We start from the raw sequence: 17,698 nt of genomic DNA on the forward strand, positions 1-17,698 counted from the left end.
TTGACCCTATTTATTTCTAGGTCTTTCTCCTGTGCTGCTTTCCTGAATACACAGTGAAATATAGACCACACTATTTGTTTGATATTCTGTTTGTTCTTCAAGAATAATGTCTTAGTGAAATATCATAGAGTATTTGGTCAGTCTTTTCAGCCTCTCTTCTACTGGTTATGCTCAGACACTTCTGTATGCTGAGCTTTTTTGATAGTTACCTTGAATTCATCTATTTAAAACATTTATTATAAAACTAAGACACCCTGGTTAAAAATGTTAACATATAGTACAGTCACATGCATAAACTAAAAAATAAAAGATACCTTCCCCCATTTGGGCTGGCCTTCCCCAGTCAGTCAAAATCTCGCTTATTGAGGGCATTAAAGTCATATCAAACTATATTTATAATGGAAGCCAAATTTAAAACTAATATATGTAATACATATCACAACATGTATCTTCAGAAATAATTTTTAATGAAATTTTACATTTATTTCACTGAAATTACAATGCATCACTACTAGTTTCCTAATGCAATAATAACCTCATGTTTTCTCTCTCTTTATAATCTTTTTATTCCTTTTAATCCACTCCTCCCCACTTGTGTCTTTTCAGCCTTTGCTATTCTTAGCTTGTGGTAACTATGTTAGAGGCAGTAACAAAGATTTTTGCTGTGCCATCTATTTACTTCTCCCAGTACCTTGCATGTAACATCAATACATTTTTGTTAATGATGCTAATGATTACTGCAATGAAACGAGTCCTTAGTAAATATAGAAAAAATATGATATATATGAGGTTCCCATTTAAGCTAAACACACTATGGAGACCTATGGCATACAAAAGCAAGCAGCATGCATTGAATATTTAGAAGCACTGCTGTGTCTTAAAGCAACCATGCTGCTTCTTTGGGTTTCTTGTCAGGAGCTAATGTGCAATGGCCATCCTGTGCTCTGGGGTCCAAAGCAGAGCCAATGTGTAGTAATGATATTACAATTTTCTCTAGAAAGAAAGCAAAAGCCTTTGTCTTTGTGGCATAAAAACATCTATGTCCTACTGAGAGCCTTGCAAAATGAGGATCTGAACACTGCTAACAAAATGGTTTATGCCATGTTCTTTCTTCATGCTATTAGGCTTGTCATCAGAGTTCTGTCAGTGGCCAGGATTTTGGTTTCTGCAAGCTGGTAACACTTACTTGGCATCTTGTGGGCTAACAAAAATGAAGTAATGTGGAAGACCTTACTTTCAAGCACCTCTGGAAAAGACAGAGGAGCAACTGGGTTTAGGTCTAGATCCGGAAGAGAATCCAAGGGCTTACATCTGCAATATGGGCTGAGAAAAAACACCATAAAGAGTATACATTAGTATTATTGTTACTTCTTGATTAAGGTTGTGGACTATTGCCCATGTCTTTATTCGTATGTCAAAATATTTGCATGTTCCCCCTCCCCCCAAGATATGATTGAACGATAAGTTTTATTTTAATCTGAGGACTGGGCATTTTTGGTGGAAGTATATCCCTGATTATTTGCTTATAGTCAACCCAATACTTGTTGCATTATGGATGTGGAAAGCACACAGACTCCTGAACTGAGAGAATCAGGAGACTGAAGTTCCAAGTTTCACAGTCAATCAACAGCATGAACCTGGTCAACTGAATTCTGGGTCTAAAATGTGAAAAGTGGGTTAGATGAACTATAAGATTCTTGCCAGCCCTAAAATTCTTATTATTATTTTAATGTGAGACTTACTCAGTACTTCCCAGCACCCCACTGGCAATGACTGACATGCTTGCAATGGGAAAGAGTCCATCAGAGCAAGTTAGTTCTTTGCTCTGCACTGACTTGTCTCAATGAGCATTGCACAATATTCAATAAGAATTCTGGAGCCTTTTTATCACCAGGCCACCTCTTCTCTCAGAAGATGTTTTGCCCCAAGAAAGCCTCGTGGCTTATTCTTTCACCTCCTGCAGGTTTTGTTAAAATGTTACCTGCCAATGAGTCCTTTCTATCCCTCCTATGTTAGTTGAAACCCACCCTCACTGTAGCACTTCTACTTCCTTTTTCTGCTTTATTTTTACTCCAAAGTACTATCACCATGAGACATACTGTATCAGCTGAGATCCATTCAAAATGTAGAAACCATGTAATAAGTTAACACAGAGGATTTAATATAAGATTCTTAACCAAGTATTAGAGAACTGAAAGGGGGGAAAAAAGAAAAAAAAAAGAAAGGCAAGTGAGGTTTTATAGAGGTATTAACTATGTGAAACAGCTAGGGCTGTGTTTTGGGCTGAATTGGGTCTTCCCCAAAATTCATGTTAAAGTTTTAGCATCCAGGACTTCAGAATGTGGCTGTGTTTGGGGATAGGGCTTTTAAAGAGGATTAAATTAAGATGGGTGGTTCCTACCCCATCTGAGGGTGTCTTTGTAAGAAGAGGAGGTTAGGACACAGACACAGAGGGAACAGGCGAAGACACAGGGAAGAGATGGCTATCCGAAAGCCAAGGAGATTGGCCTCAGGAGAAACAATTCTGTCCACATCTTGATCTTGGACTTCCAGCCTCCAGAACTGTGAGAAAATAAATTTCTGTTGTATAAGCCACTCAGTCTGTGATACTTTGTTATGAAAGCCTAGTGGACTAACACAGGCTTGGAGAACAACAGGAAGAAGTTGGGTAATTAAAATTTAGAAGCATAGAGCTGAAATTCTCACCTCTGAGGAGGGGACACTGCTTATCTGGGGGGGGGGGAGGTTGGTCTTTTTTTAAAATATATTTTATTGATTTTTTACAGAGAGGAAGGGAGGGGAATAGAGAGTTAGAAACATCGACGAGAGAGAAGCATCGATCAGCTTCCTCCTGCACATCTCCCACTGGGGATGTGCCCACAACCAAGGTACATGCCCTTGACCGGAATTAAACCTGGGACCCTTCAGTCCCCTGGCCGACGCTCTATCCAGTGAGCCAAACCAGCCAGGGCAAGGCGGGGTGGTCTTTAAGGGGGCATAGTGAGGTGTGAAGTGTGGAAAAACTGAAAATTGGAACCACTTGCAGCTTCTGAAATCAACCACTGTTACCAGGATAAAGAGCCATTGATGGGGAGCTGTTGGCAGGAGCAAATGGAAGAGGCAGGTTTCTTCTTCCAACCCAACCACTCTGGTCTCTCTCTGGTACCTCCTATTAGCAGATGGAGACTGTTGGGTCCTGGTGTCACTAGAGAAAAGTGAAATAGAGAAGTAGAGAATCTCAAAGATAACAGCTTAATAACATTTCCTCCAACTCTTTTCTTTTTAATCTTTTTAATTTGCGATACTGGAACATAAGCTCCATGAGGGAAGGGATTTTGTTTTATCTACTTCTGGATCCCAAAGACTGAAGAGAACCTAGAGTGTATTCAGATAAATATTTATTAAATGGATGAATACATATCTTCTAAATTTTGAAAGATACTTTGGGGAAAAGTATAACATTTTGCCAATGAGAAAACAGGAGTTCAAAGAAGCTAGATAATTTTGGAACTGAGTAAGGATTTTAAAGCCACAACTTTCTTCCATCAGTCAAAGAAGCATGGATCACAAGACATGGTAGGCCGGACCTTTCAGACATTTGGGAGTCTTTGTGTTATTCTGCTTCTTGTTTTTATGGGAATTTGTGTTGGTGGTTGAATTCTATGTTACATTTCAGAGCCAGGACATGAAAGGTGATAGTTTTGGCCAAAAAGAATTTGGTTGACCAGAGATGGCAAGAAAGTGTGTGAGGATGTTAGTAAAATATTCTTGGTGATGCCCTAAATAATGCTCAGATAATCTTGGAAGGTAAGATTTATAATGTTCATTTAAAAAAGTGAAAGCAAAGTAGAGAAAATTCAAGACATTTACTCATTACGTTCAGGAGTTTAGTGGATCAGGTAGATATCTAATTATCTAAATGTGTATCTAGTTTGAAGTACCAGATCATGATAATTTCCCTTTAGGTTAATCACCTTAGACAAACTAACTAAAACTCTGCTACAATACGTGTCTTTTTTCTTTTGAGGAAGATGATTTTCAATTGCAAGGATCCTATCCATCTTTCCTTCTTTAATCTTCTTTCCACTTATCCATTCTCTTCCAATTAATGCATTTATCTTTAACATTTTCATTATTAGACATTAATGAAAGATTTCTAGGTTCATTGCATATGTTAGGATTATATTTTGATACAAATAAACCTAAAATAATAGCAGCTTGAGCAAGATAAAGGTTATTTGCCTCACAAAAGAGAAGCATTGCACAATGTTTCTCTGGAGACCCACGGAATTCTGCCTTACATTTCATTGATCAGACTTTAGTCACAAAGCCACATCTAGCTGCAAAACAGGCTGAAAATGTAATATGTGAACTGTATACTATATCATTTTTTTTGTTGTTATGAAGGAAAAAAGACCAAAAGGTGGCAATCAGCAGTATTTACCACACACAGTTGTCTACTTACTGCCTTCCTCTGCTTCATTGTGTATCCAATTTTGGCCCTTTTTGATTCCTTGGATGCCTTGACTACTTGGCTATTAAAGAAAAAGTGAAAATTTGGAAGGGAAGAGGACAGAGAGATTAGATGCACAAAACTAAGAAGGCTGAAGTCCATTTATAAAGACTTTTGAGCTGGGAATGGTGATAAAAATATAGGCAACATTTACTGAACACTTACACCACGTGCCAAGATTTATGCCTAAATATTTTACATATGCCATCTCACTTAACACTCAAAGTAAACCTATGAGGCAGTATTATTATTATCATCCTCATTTCATACCTGAGGAGGCAGTCCTAGAGAATTTTGATAACTTGTCTAATTTCAGTGGCCAGTGATGGTATAATATATTTTTTAAGCTCACTGCTTCCAAAGATTGAGTTCACTCACTAAGTTCCTTATGAGGCAGGAAAGTAAGAAACTGGGGAAACTCATTGACAAGTGGAATAAGGAAAACTGAGACAAATTAATTAAACTAGGCCAAACAATTTGAGCAATTTATAGCCAGCTAATGAATCATAAGGTTTTATCTTCCCTAACCAAGGACACTTAGGAGCAAATAGTCTACCATTCCAGACTGTCCCAGGGCAGACCAGCCTCAGTCCCAGTCCCTCTTCAATAACATTCTTTAAAAATAAAACTAGCCAGAGAGTAACCCTGACCCTTCTACATACACCTTTTGATGAATCAACATATTAAAGGACACACCTGGAAACCTAATGAATATTCTGGTAAGACTGTCCCTGATACTCTCCCTAGGATTCCCATTGGCCAAAAAAAGATAAAAAGCCTCAAGACAAAGGACCCGTGGTGCACTCTCATTAGAGCACACCCATGCCTTGTATCTCACTCTATTGGACTTGCAACCAGGGGAGCAGCGGGCAGTGGCAGCTCATCCTGGACTTACCCTCTGAACCTGTCTCCAAGGCCCTGTTTTTCACAGAGTTTTCAGTGAATGAGCAGCAGCCCTGCCTTGGCTCACTTTTTACTGTGGCTTCCATTTCTCAGTGAGCCAAAGCAGCCCTGCCTAGGTTCTCTCCTGTTGCTTCTTTTACCTATTGCTTCTTTAAGCCCTTCTTTTGTTTCACTGTCCCCAGCTTTAATAAACATAATGTCAAAATCATCTGGACGCCTATTGTGAAATCTTTCCTGCACAAAGTTAAGAACCAACACACTAACAGCTGACCTGAGGCAGGCCCTCTCTGGGCACAGTCACTGTGGGATAACGCAACTCACTGAGAAGGCTAAAAGGACAGCAAGGTACTAATGAGAAAGATCTGTTTCGAAGTATCTATAGACTAGGGGCCCGGTGCACGAAATTCGTGCACTGGGTGTGGGGGCGGGGGGGAGTGTCCCTCAGCCCAGCCTGCCCCCTCTCACATACTGGGAGCCCTCAGGCATTGACCCCCATCACCCTCCAATCGCAGGATCGGCCCCTTGCCCAGGCCTGACGCCTCTGACAGAGGTGTCATGCCTGGGCAGGGGACCCCCATCTCCCTCTGATCGCTTGCTCCACCCCCCGCCCAAGCCTGATGCCTCTGACCCAGGCTTCAGGCCTGGGCAAGGGGACCATCATATCCCCCCAATCCCCGGCTCCGCCCCCCGCCCAGGCCTGATGCCTCGGCCAGAGGAGTTGACCCTCATCACCCTCTGATCACCAATCACTGGATCGGCCCCTTGACCAGGCCTGAGGCCTCCGGCAGAGGTGTCAGGCCTTGGCAGGGGACCCCCAGCTCCCCGTGGTTGCAGGCTCCGCCCCTGCCCAGGCCTAACGCCTCTGGCTGAGGCGTCCGGCTCGGGCAGCGGGGACCCACAGCTGCAGCGGCCCCGCGATCGTGGGCTCTGCTTTAGGCCCAGGCAAGGGACCCCTAGCTCCCAGGACTGCCAGCTTCGACCGTGCCCAGCTCCCATCGCTGGCTCCACCCCTACTTCCTGCTATCACTGGCCAGGGCGGCAAAGGCGCCTGATTCTCTGATCATGGCTGGGGGGCAGGGCAAAGGCGGCCCCAGGGCCGCCTTTGCCCTGCCCCCCAGCTCTTAGCTCCCCCCTGGGTTTCCGATCACTGTCAGTGGCAGGGGGCTTCCTTCCTGCTTTCCCTTTTGCCTCCCTGCATTGTGCCTACATATGCAAATTAGCCGCCATCTTGTTGTCAGTTAACTGCCAATCTTAGTTGTCAGTTAACTGCCAATCATAGTTGGCAGTTAATTTGCATATAGCCCTGATTAGCCAATGAAAAGGGTATCATCGTACGCCAATTACCATTTTTCTCTTTTATTAGTGTTGATAGTTCCTTTCTCTAGTCTAAAGCTTTTACTAACAATAAATTTTGGCAGCCATGTTTGTAGCATGAACTCTGACTGGCTCAGGAATGGACACCACCCCTTCAACTGCTTCTTGGTGCTTCCTTTCCTTGGAATATCCAGTTAAATTATGGAGGAATTGAACTGTGGGGAAACAGAATTGAAAGATTCAATGGAGCGAGCAGGGAATTCCATCTGAAGGTGGAAACAGGAGAACTTGTACAGCATGTGCTCCTCCTTTGCCGAGGTGATAGTACTGCCCTGAACTCAGAACTGCTCTCTGAGTCATGACCAGGAACCCGAGCTTCAGGGCCTCAGGAGTCTCTGTTAGGCTTACAATAAACTCTTTGTGTTCAATTTCATTTTGATGTGCTTCTGCTTTTTATAATCACAAGGACCATAAGCATAACTGAGCTGCATTTGGAACACACCTGCTTTAGAGTGTGATGGTTGGCAGCACTGACTCTGCACCCAGGATGCTTGGGTGCAAATCCAGCTTCATCACTTATTAGCGGCATGGCCTTGTGCAAATTACTTTACCTCCCCATGCCTCAGTTTCTTTATAGAATGATGCATTAATTATGCATGACACATGGTTAATATTATATATCTGTTTAATTATTACCCTTACTGTGTTTCTTCTTTGAGAAAAACAGCCTCTGCTTCTGACATCACAGAGTCAAAAGAAATAGTAATGATAAAATAATAATAATAGCTACTATGTATTGATAGTTTTCTATGTGCCAGAGATTGCTAATGATGTCAATTGGTTCATTATGACTCCCCAAAACCTGTGAGATAGGTAACATTACTCTTTTCTTCAAATAAGGAATTGAGGCCCAGAGAAATTAAGTAGTTCATGATCAAAATAAGAAATCAACTCAAGATTCACATCTAGACCTGATTTTAAAATCTGTGGTTCCTTCCTTGGGCCACGAATCACCATGTACTTGCTCTGTGCAAAGTAGGCTGGGAAATTGTCCAGTGCCCCTTGAGTCTCTAATGAGATATGCCATATAGTTCTCAAACATCTTGCATTAGTATAGTCCTTTTTTTTTGTATTATGAAATTACTTTAACATGAATTACTTCATTTTCTGTTGTATATCCCAGACTTCATTGGCATAAAAAGCATGTTAAGTCTTTTGAGTAGATAAGAAAAATTCACTCAAGTTTTAGTTAATATCTCTGAGTGTTATTTTTTTTTCCTCTCCAAGATCTGACCTGTAAATGGCTCATTTTGTCAGTGTTTCGAGCACAGAACTTTCCGCTGATGGGCTGTGAATGAAATCTGTGACTGGTGGTGGTGGTGAATGAGGAGGGAGAGAAAGTGAATTATAGTAAAAAGAGGCAATCAATGTTTAAACAATAGCTCACCACCAGCAAAAGAAATCCTCATGCACTTCAGAACTCTGCTTTGTGTGGTGGGAGCCAGAGAGACCACAACCACAGCTATCTCATGTCTTTTAAATCTATCTTGGGAAATTAGCTGCTCAATGGCTTTCGAATGTGCTTGGGCAGCTTGTAGTTGTAATGACTGACAGGCTGGGGAAATCTGGACCTTTATGGAATAATGGTTTTAGGGAAGAGAAAAGAAAATGTTCTGATTAGATGTCATTGAAAGCTTTATTTGTACTGCTCATGACACTAAATTATGAGGATACCATCCTGACTTGATCTATTAAAATGGCTTAAACAGACTCTGGATTGACAATACCGGTTTCATAAAGTTAAGCCTGAAGTGGAACTGGTTTTCATCCCAATTGGCTTGAGGGTGGGAGAGGTTAAGTTTGGTGTCAGGTTTGAGCAGACACTGATACTGTTTCCAAAGCCCTAAGCAAATTTCCAGAGTCTTAGCCCCAGATATCTCTTATTATTTCCCTTATTGCCAGTTTTCATTTCAGGTGGAGAAATGAACATCACAATTTAGCCAGTTTTGTTTCTTTATAACTGGGAACGACATTGGTATTTCACACATTATTGCAAATATCCCTATCTGATAGATAAATATTTTAAGACTAGTGAGAGAATCCTGTTTAATCTCCTCTCCTGGGACATGAAAGTTTCAGGCATATTTTGTTTCATCATCTATGCAGTAACCATGGTTGACTACATAATATTTTTGTACTTAGCTATGCAGCTATTTCTTCACATGGCCTTGCTTAGTAGCATCTGCATTCTATATCCAGCTGAAATGGTGCTTCTACAGGCAAGGGCAATAGCGAAAATGTAAAATAGGATGGTTTAGCAAGTTATACATAATAGTTTTCATTTCATAAAACATCTAATTCAAAAGATTTTAGTATTTCTAATCTAATATCTTTCATTCCTATGAACATAGTATATCATGTAACAAGTAAATGGTAGAATGATCATTTTTTTTTTAGCATTTAGAGTTTGCAAAGCATTTTATAATACCATCCCAATAATAATCTAAATTAGTTATTAGTACCAATTTACAGATGAGAAACCTGAGGTTGATGGGGCAAGTAATTTATCTAAAATCATGCAGATTTAAATTTTGGCCAATAGGCAAAATGTAAACCCAGGCTGGGACTCTAATGTCAAACTCTTTCATTATTGTGTGAGGACAGCAGGACAGGGTGGTAGTTATGTAGGCAGATAGTAAGATACAATGGATCAGAGACCACCAAAACACATGGCATTTTGACACCTTCCTATAGAAAGCCTTAAACAAGATGCTACTCACTCAATTCAAAATCAAATGAGAACAAATAATTTCATTCATAGATGAGCTCCCAATACCTGTTGTGTTAATCCTCTTCCTTTTAAATCATTTTATCTCTCTAGTTAAAATCACCCTGAACTAGATCTTAACTTCTAGCAAAAGTTCAGAGTTTTATAGGTAAATCCTTCAATGTTTCACATGGCTCCCAGGTTTCTCAATGAAAGTTGCATAGCCTCTCCTTTGTTATCGTCAAGTGGCACGCTCATAGAGATAGATAAACCATGCAATTATGGGGTAGAGCTATAATTACCTCTGCTTTCTAAACCACAGTGTAGGATCTTTATACTACTTCTTTTGAATGGGATAGAGTTAATTATTATTACTATGTTATCATGTAGCATTAACTAATAAACCCAACTAAGCTACCTAGTAATTCAAGAGACGTTGCATAACAAAGAACCTGGTGACTTAAAGCATGATCAGCATTTATAAAATGTGTGAACTGCCATCACCACTACTGTAACCCATCAAATTGTTGCTGCTTGCATTCAGCTGGGGATTATAGCTCTCATAAAAGCCTTGGGGCACTGCAGTGTCCTGAACCTGGTTTTGAAACACCTGGAACATTACATAGGCTTGAAGCCCTAGCATGGCTGACTCAACAATGTAATGTCACTCACTGTGCTGTTTGTGAGTATTTAGGAAGAGAGCTTAAAACTGGATTGTTGTGTGCCCATATGGACTCGAGGCATTTGGGGAAGGAGTAGGAGTGTCTTTATGTTCAATAAACAGCAAGCCTGCTGTACTGGTAATGTTATGGAGTGGAGAGATAGAAAAACTGGTTTGGAAAAGTTTGAACTCCTGTTTATCCTACTCATTCTGACCTATCACCCAATTTTTTAGAAGTGTCTGGAGCCAATATTTGGAACATTTTCTTGCTCCTTGTAATGCACCTTTGAGTTATAGAATAACAAACAGGTATCTTTCCAATTATACATTGTACCTGGATCTATGAATCGATGTATCTTCATATCAGTCTATCTGGGTATCTTTATATCTATGTATATGTTTATTTGGGAACTTATGTATCTCTCTTTATATCTTTATGGGACATGCTGGCATGAATAGGCCCAGATTACTAACTCCAGACTGGAGTTCATGGATAACAAGAGGAAACTCGAAAAGGGCCTACATAGTTTAGAGCCTGAGGCTTTCTGGCTTTCCAGAAATCCTGCGTTTGCCCCGCCCCCCCCGCCCCCCACCAACACGTTGCTTCTGTGATGTCTCTTGCATCTGTCTGCTCCCATTGCATCTATGCCAACTGAGCTCTTTACTTACCATCAATTGGAATATTATGATAGTATCACAAACAGGTTCCCTGCCTCCTCCCTTCTAACACCCTAAACCACATGTCCTATCTCCTGTTCAGACACTGAGCTTGATTTTCTAAAGTTTACCTGGCTGTTCAAAGCCTTCTGCAGCTTCCTTCTGTCTACCTTCCCAGCTCCTTTCTCCTTATGCCCTGGTCAGGACCCTTGAAGTCCCACCAGAGTGGTTGCTGTTTTTGAGATATTAGGTAGCACTTTCTTCTTCTGTGCCACTTCTTTTGCTAGGCCTTCCATTTAAAATACTTTCCTACCCATCTGAACATTTGAGCCCTTCTTGAAAGACATTTCTGATATAAAAAGTCTTTGATTATCTTCCCAAAAAACCTTAGATAGGCCTTATATGCCCTAATTGATTTAATCCTGTTGCAATCATGGACTCTCAATGTTATAATTCTAGGTGTGTCTCAAATTTGGGTCCTTCGTTTCACCCTCTTTGTCACTACTTTAGTTTAGGGGATTGCTTCTTTTCTGAAATATTGCAAATTATATTGCAAATTATATTCATTAACTCCTGTCTTCCAGTCATCCACACATATTGCTATTATAGTGATATGTTTAAAATGCTAATATAATCATTTACTTATTACTTCTCTATCTAAAATCATGTCACAAGAAAAGGGAGATTGGGTAGATGAGTAAGGAGGAGCTATTATAATCTATAGGTTTAAAGTTTTATAAAATTTTTAATAATTTCTGCCATTAGTTCTTCAAATAATTTTCTTCCCCCCTCTTCTCCTTTGTAAATTCCAATTACATGTATATTTGACTGCTTGTTATTTTCTCACAGCTCAGTGACGCGCTGCTCTTTTTTAAAAATTGTATTTTCTATGTTTTATTTTGGATAGTTTCTAGTATTATGTCTTCAAGTTAATTATTTTTTTCCTATAATATCGAATCTGCCATTAATCTCATCCAGTGAATTTTCCATTTCACACATTGAAATTTTCATTTCTAGAAATTGGGTATGGGTCTTTTTAAAAAATCTCTTTCATCTTTCTACTTAACTTTTTGAACAGATGGGCTATGTTTATAATAATGGTTTTAATGTCCTTGTCTGCTAATTCTAAAAGTTATGTCTGTTCTGGGTATTTTGATTGATAGATTTTTCTCTTCATTATGGATCATATTTTCTGTCTTCTTTGCATGTTTTTTTATTAGATATTAGACATTGTGGAATTTGCATTATGGGATGCTGGATTTTTTTTAAATTTCTGTAAGTGTTCTTTTTAAAAAAAATATGATTTTTGAGACAGAGGAAGAGAGAGAGAGAGAGAGAGAGAGAGAGAGAGAGAGAGAGAGAGAGAGAGGGATAGAGAGAAACAATGATGAGAAATGTCATCGACGGGTTGCCTACTGTAAGCTCCTTACTGGGGATCAAGCCCACAACCCAGGCATGACTGGGAATCAAACCAGCAACATTTCGGTGCACTGAACAATGCTCAACCAACTGAGCCACACCAGCCAGGGCTCTGTAAGAGTTCTTGAACTTTGTTCTGGGATGCAGTCTAGTTACTTAGAAACAGTTTGTTCCTTCTGGGTCTAAGATTTATTAGGTGGATTGGAGAGTGCTCCCTCTAGGGTTAATTATTCTCTCTATTGCTGAGAAAATACCCATTTAAGTACTCTACCTGATGTCCTGTGAATCTTGAGGCTTTCTAATCCAGCTTTTGGGAAATATTCCAAAGTCTGAGTGAGTGCCAGGCACTGTTACCTTTAAATCCCTTTGGATGATTCTTTTTGTGGTCTTGAATAGTTTCCTCAGATGCATGAGCTGGTCAGTACTAAGTTGGGTACTAGAGGGGGTGTTACCTGCAGATATCTGGCATTTTCTCTCTGAGCAGCTCTCTCTCCTTTGACACTTGATCTTTAGAACAGGATTGCCTTGGTCAATTTAGCGCCTCAACTCCAGTGCCATGACTCACACAATACACTAAGCCCCACCTGAGTTACCGCTTCTGGGAGATTCTCTCAAGGCAGTAAGCTGTGCTATTATTAGGCTCACTGTGTTTTCTTTTCATCTTTGAAGGATCATTGTCCTTCATTGTCTGATATACATGGTCTTACAGACCATTCTTTCATGGATTTTTAGTTTATTCACATTTTGGTTATTTCAGGTGGGAGGGAGATTTGGTTGTAATTATTCCATCTTAGCTGGATTAGCTTTATTTGAAATTATATGTTCACATTTATCTTCAAATATATAATTCTTAAAATAGAATTGTCCTACTTCCTAATCTCCTTTTAATGTTTTTTTATCGTTTTTGTTTTCTACAAGGGAATGCAACTTGCTAGAGCAAAGTGAGTCTTCTGAATGATGAGCCAACTGTTCTGCAACTTTTTCTCTTCTTCATTCTACAAATTATTGTCTTTCATCCTTATAGAGTTTTAACACTGACCTGCAAATGTCCTTGGCGACATGTCTGCCTTTATTATGTCTTCTTGTATCATAAAATGTTTTATTGCAGATAGAGTATTTGTGTAAGTTGTGGACTAAGAAGGTTTAGATCAACACTTAGAAAAGTAATATGCTTTGGGTCAGTAGAAATAACATTTTTATTATTTTGTACTATTGGGTAATGTTACTACTATCCTATCTGTAATGTGGATTCATATTTGATTATTTTTTTTAACTCTTACCATCACCTGATATCTGATGTCTAATTATGTCAATTGTATTTCTATAAGTTTTTAGCATTTGTGCTTCCCTTTGTATTTCCACTTCCTAGTTTAGGCTCTAATAAAATACTCCTTGACAGCTCTAATAGTCTCTCTTCCCAGTCCCCTGCACACACAAATATTTTAGAAAATTTAATATTTTATTTAATAAACAAACTCCTAGCTCTGCCACTTTCTAGGTAGATGGCCTTGAACCATAACTTAATTGAAACCTTAATTTTCTCATCTGTAAAATGGGAATAATTATACTCCATAGTATTGTTGTAGGAATAACTTAGTTATTTTGAATTAAATTCTTAGCATAGTACTTTTTGTTTTGCTGATAAGAATTATATAAGTTATAACTATTATTTTTATTTTATTATACAACTTACATAATATTAAATTTGCCTTTTTTTCTTGCTTGATTTTAGGTTATGTGAAACTCTTATACTTGCATGTTGCACATACTCAAACTCTATTTGTGCTCGGAATGAGTGAGTGTAGACCTTCTTGTATGCCTTTCCATGGGAGGGCTCAGATTGGAAGGCATTCTGTGACAATGAGTGACATTAAACACTGAAATGAGAGACTGAGAAGGAATCTTTTCTTGAAGACCTTTAGGACTAGAAAAGTACTCATGTGTGTCATCTTACATAGCACTTTGCTAGAAGCAGTAGAGAAGAATAGAGAGCAGATGAAGTCCTTCCCATTTTATAATTTTAAAATTGCAAATATCAATCACTGGACAACATAGACAATTTTGTCTCCTACCACATTACTTGTACTCAAGTTATCTATTTGGGACAGTGGTTCTCAACCTTCCTAATGCCGCGACCCTTTAATACAGTTCCTCATGTTGTGGTGATCCCCAACCATAAAATTATTTTCATTGCTACTTCATAACTGTAATTTTGCTACTGTCATGAATCGTAATGTAAATATCTGATATGCAGGATGTATTTTAATTGTTACAAATTGAACATCATTAAAGCATAGTGATTAATCACAAAAACAATATGTAATTATATATGTGTTTTCCGATGGTCTTAGGCGACCCCTGTGAAAGGGTCGTTCAACCCCCAAAGGGAGAATATTGATTAAACACCTTCGGGGATACAATACTTACAAGAGTTGTATAACCTAACATTCCAAACAGCAAACTCCTACTTCCCTTTGATGTTGAAATGTAAGACAAAAACTGGCAAAATACATATAAGAAATACAAAGGTAGTCACTTGAAGTGCAAGAGGCTCCTTTGTTTCCAAATACACTACTCTTATGGTTGCTACAATGCCTGAAACTCCTTAGTTGTAAATCTATTCTTTTGGGGTAACCCATTTGACCAGAATTGTCTATCCTTTTTAAACTTGCTGTTAATACAAAGAGGGTAAACTTTAGTTATAGAACTGTTGAGACCTTAGACATGGTCTCTACGCTTTGGGAGATGAAAATGGGATACGGGAAATGTTAATTTTCCATGAAACAAGGAGGAGTAGGACATATTTGGGTAGATAACACAGGACTTCCTATGCAGACAGGCCACAGTGGTTCAGCAGGGCTTGGGTAGTCCGAGTGCGGGGTTGGAGGAGGGTAAAAGTAGAGACAGGAGGAGCGAGAAGGTACTGAAGAGAAACATCTCTGGTTTATTGCTATTGCTTAAAGTCAGGCCTCATGACAATCATATTTCAAATAAAGGTTTCGAATTAGAAACATTGCTTCTCAGTCCACTTTATACTCTGACCCTCCGACTTCACCTGGGTGAAGGAATAGAGGAGCGGGATGGATGTTCATGTGGGTGGGATGGAGGCTTGGACCACAGCTATTAGCTCAATGTGGTAGGATAGAGGGTGCATGGGGGTTCCTATTTTTGCAGAAGCCTGCCTGCCATGCCTGTGCTTGGGGTGGAAGATTTCCTCCAGCTATAAGCTGCTTGGATTCTGTATGCTATTCTCAGAACAATATTCTGCTATGTTGATGTGTTAAGTTTATGAATTTGATTGAAATTGATGACCAAAACTATTTTCAGCAACTTAAAATTACCATACAGTATATGTGCATGTGATGTGATAAATTGAGCCAATTACAAACCAACACTGGAAGAACAAACATGAACAGAATTTAGCACTTCTCTTTCATTTATCTCTTTATTTCAAGTACCAGAGGTTTTAGGATCTGAATTACCTACATGAATTGTCTCAGCATTTCCTTTCAATTTCTATATGGAGATAAGTCAAATTATAGCCAACATTGCCAATGCCCCCAATCTCTTTTTGGCTTCAAGATAATAAATATCTCCTACCAACCTAAAAAAAAAATAAGATGCCCTTTTCACTTTGACCATACAGATGGGAAAATTGTAAATAACAGATTCTTGACATGCTTCAGAAATAAAAAATGATGAAGAGTTCAGTTGTCTGATTAAATTCTCCCAATAAAATCTCACCTAGTCTATTCTTACCCCAGGGATAAAGGGCTGTGCACATAATGGACATTATTTTTCTTTTGAACATACTTGTATCTTGTCAAGATGTCGTCAATACAAAGACTTTGACATTTTTAATGCAATGATTGGGAAGCGGGTTGAATTTTTCAATCCTCCCAGCCAATATAAGTCACTCTGAGATACTTAATTTCTAGTTGAGATCCTTCGTTTCTATTATAAACAGATCCCGCAGTGGGAAATAAATTTCATGGTAACAGTTTGGACTTTTTTATGAACCACCTGCAAGTTTTCTGCAAACAGCATGTTTTATGAGAGCTCAAGGCAATGTTCACCCATCAAGACCTGACAGTAAGGGGAGGATGGATGGGGCCTTATCTCAGGCACACATGTAACCTTCCTTGTCCCCTGGCCTGACCTCCCTCTGCACTCATTTATGAAAATGATTCATCTTTAAAGAGCTTTCTCGCTCTGCCTGCAGGCTGTAGATCTTTCTGCACTGGACTTGTGTAGGCTGAGGTTATAAACTTCAGTGTGTGAGCCATTTGGAGGTGCTTAATTTTGAATATTGGAAGAAGGAAAGCCCACAATACATGTGTTTCCTTAAAGGAACAGTCCTGGGAGCATCTTCCATGGAACGATGCTCCCAAGGGGTTCTATTGAAAAAGCCTTGCTGGGATTCAACTTTTATTTCTGTTACTAACGTGTTGCTACAGTTAGCACATTTAAATAGAGGATTCATTGAGCTTGAAAACTAGTGCTTGCATGGGTGGTGACATGCACCTGTCACCCTCTATATGCAGAAAGAGACTCTGCACGTTGTATTCCATATTTGTAGAGGGCACTGCGAAAGGTATTATTTGTGTCAGGACTAGTGGGAATGGCTAGGTTCTTTTAGAATATTTCTTTGAGCTGAAAAGCCTTAGAAGGGTAGGGTAGGGACAATAATTGAAGGGAATAAAGATCTGAATGGAAGTAGAAATAGGAAGAGAGAGAAGACAAAATGAGTTGGTTTACCCATTGAGGTTGAATCCCATGGATTGTGAGAGCCTGCATTATTTCCACAGTTCTCAAAAATTGGGTCTCCCATTGGAAATATGTCAAGGCACCCAAAGAAATAAATATGCATAGGAGCTTGGGGTTAAAAGTGAGAGAGAAGATAGAAAATGTTAATATGATGGCTTTTAAAACTCAAATTTTTGTGAAGCAAAGTTTAAGTAGAAATGAGATGTCCTCAATCTGGGGTAGTAAAACATTTTCTATGAAAGACCAGATAGTAAGTATTTTTGTAGGTCATGTGAGCTCTGACACTACTTCACAACTCTACCATTGTAGCCTGAAAACAGACATAAACAAAATGTAAATGAGTGGGCATGGCTGTGCTGTAATAAAACATTATTTATGACATGAGGCAGCCTCATGTCATAAATGGATTTGGCTTGCTGGCTATAGTTTACCCACCTCTGTCCTAAACTACTCTGGTTTATCATCAAGCTTCAAACAGGCTAGACTGTTTCCATGTTTTTACATGGAGACCAATGACTGAAGGGAAGCAATAACTAAGGAGTAGCAAGAATGAGTCCAACAAAATGCAAGAGGATAATTGGTATTACTTCAATAAGGTTTCCATGGCTAAGTAAGTTTGGTAAATGTGGGTGAGTCTTCCTGGTACTTTTAGTTTTTTAAATAAATTGAGAATGTCTAAGAGAAGATGAAGGAGGCA

General features: G+C 39.2%; 1 long non-coding RNA gene across 2 annotated transcripts in view; it reads right to left on the bottom strand.

The window, feature by feature from the left end:
* Window positions 1–2,789: 2,789 nt before the first annotated feature.
* LOC132215540 (uncharacterized) overlaps window positions 2,790–17,698 on the bottom strand; it is a 49,286-nt gene continuing 34,377 nt past the window's right edge. For both annotated transcript variants that reach the window (XR_009448538.1, XR_009448537.1), the window contains exons 2-5: window positions 8,929–9,003; window positions 8,178–8,361; window positions 4,466–4,535; window positions 2,790–3,205 (exon numbers count right to left, since the gene is read on the bottom strand). This is a non-coding gene — a long non-coding RNA (uncharacterized LOC132215540). The remainder of the gene's footprint in view (window positions 3,206–4,465; window positions 4,536–8,177; window positions 8,362–8,928; window positions 9,004–17,698) is intronic.

Source organism: Myotis daubentonii, chromosome 1 (genome assembly GCF_963259705.1).
Source record: "Myotis daubentonii chromosome 1, mMyoDau2.1, whole genome shotgun sequence".
Taxonomy (NCBI): Eukaryota; Metazoa; Chordata; class Mammalia; order Chiroptera; family Vespertilionidae; genus Myotis; species Myotis daubentonii.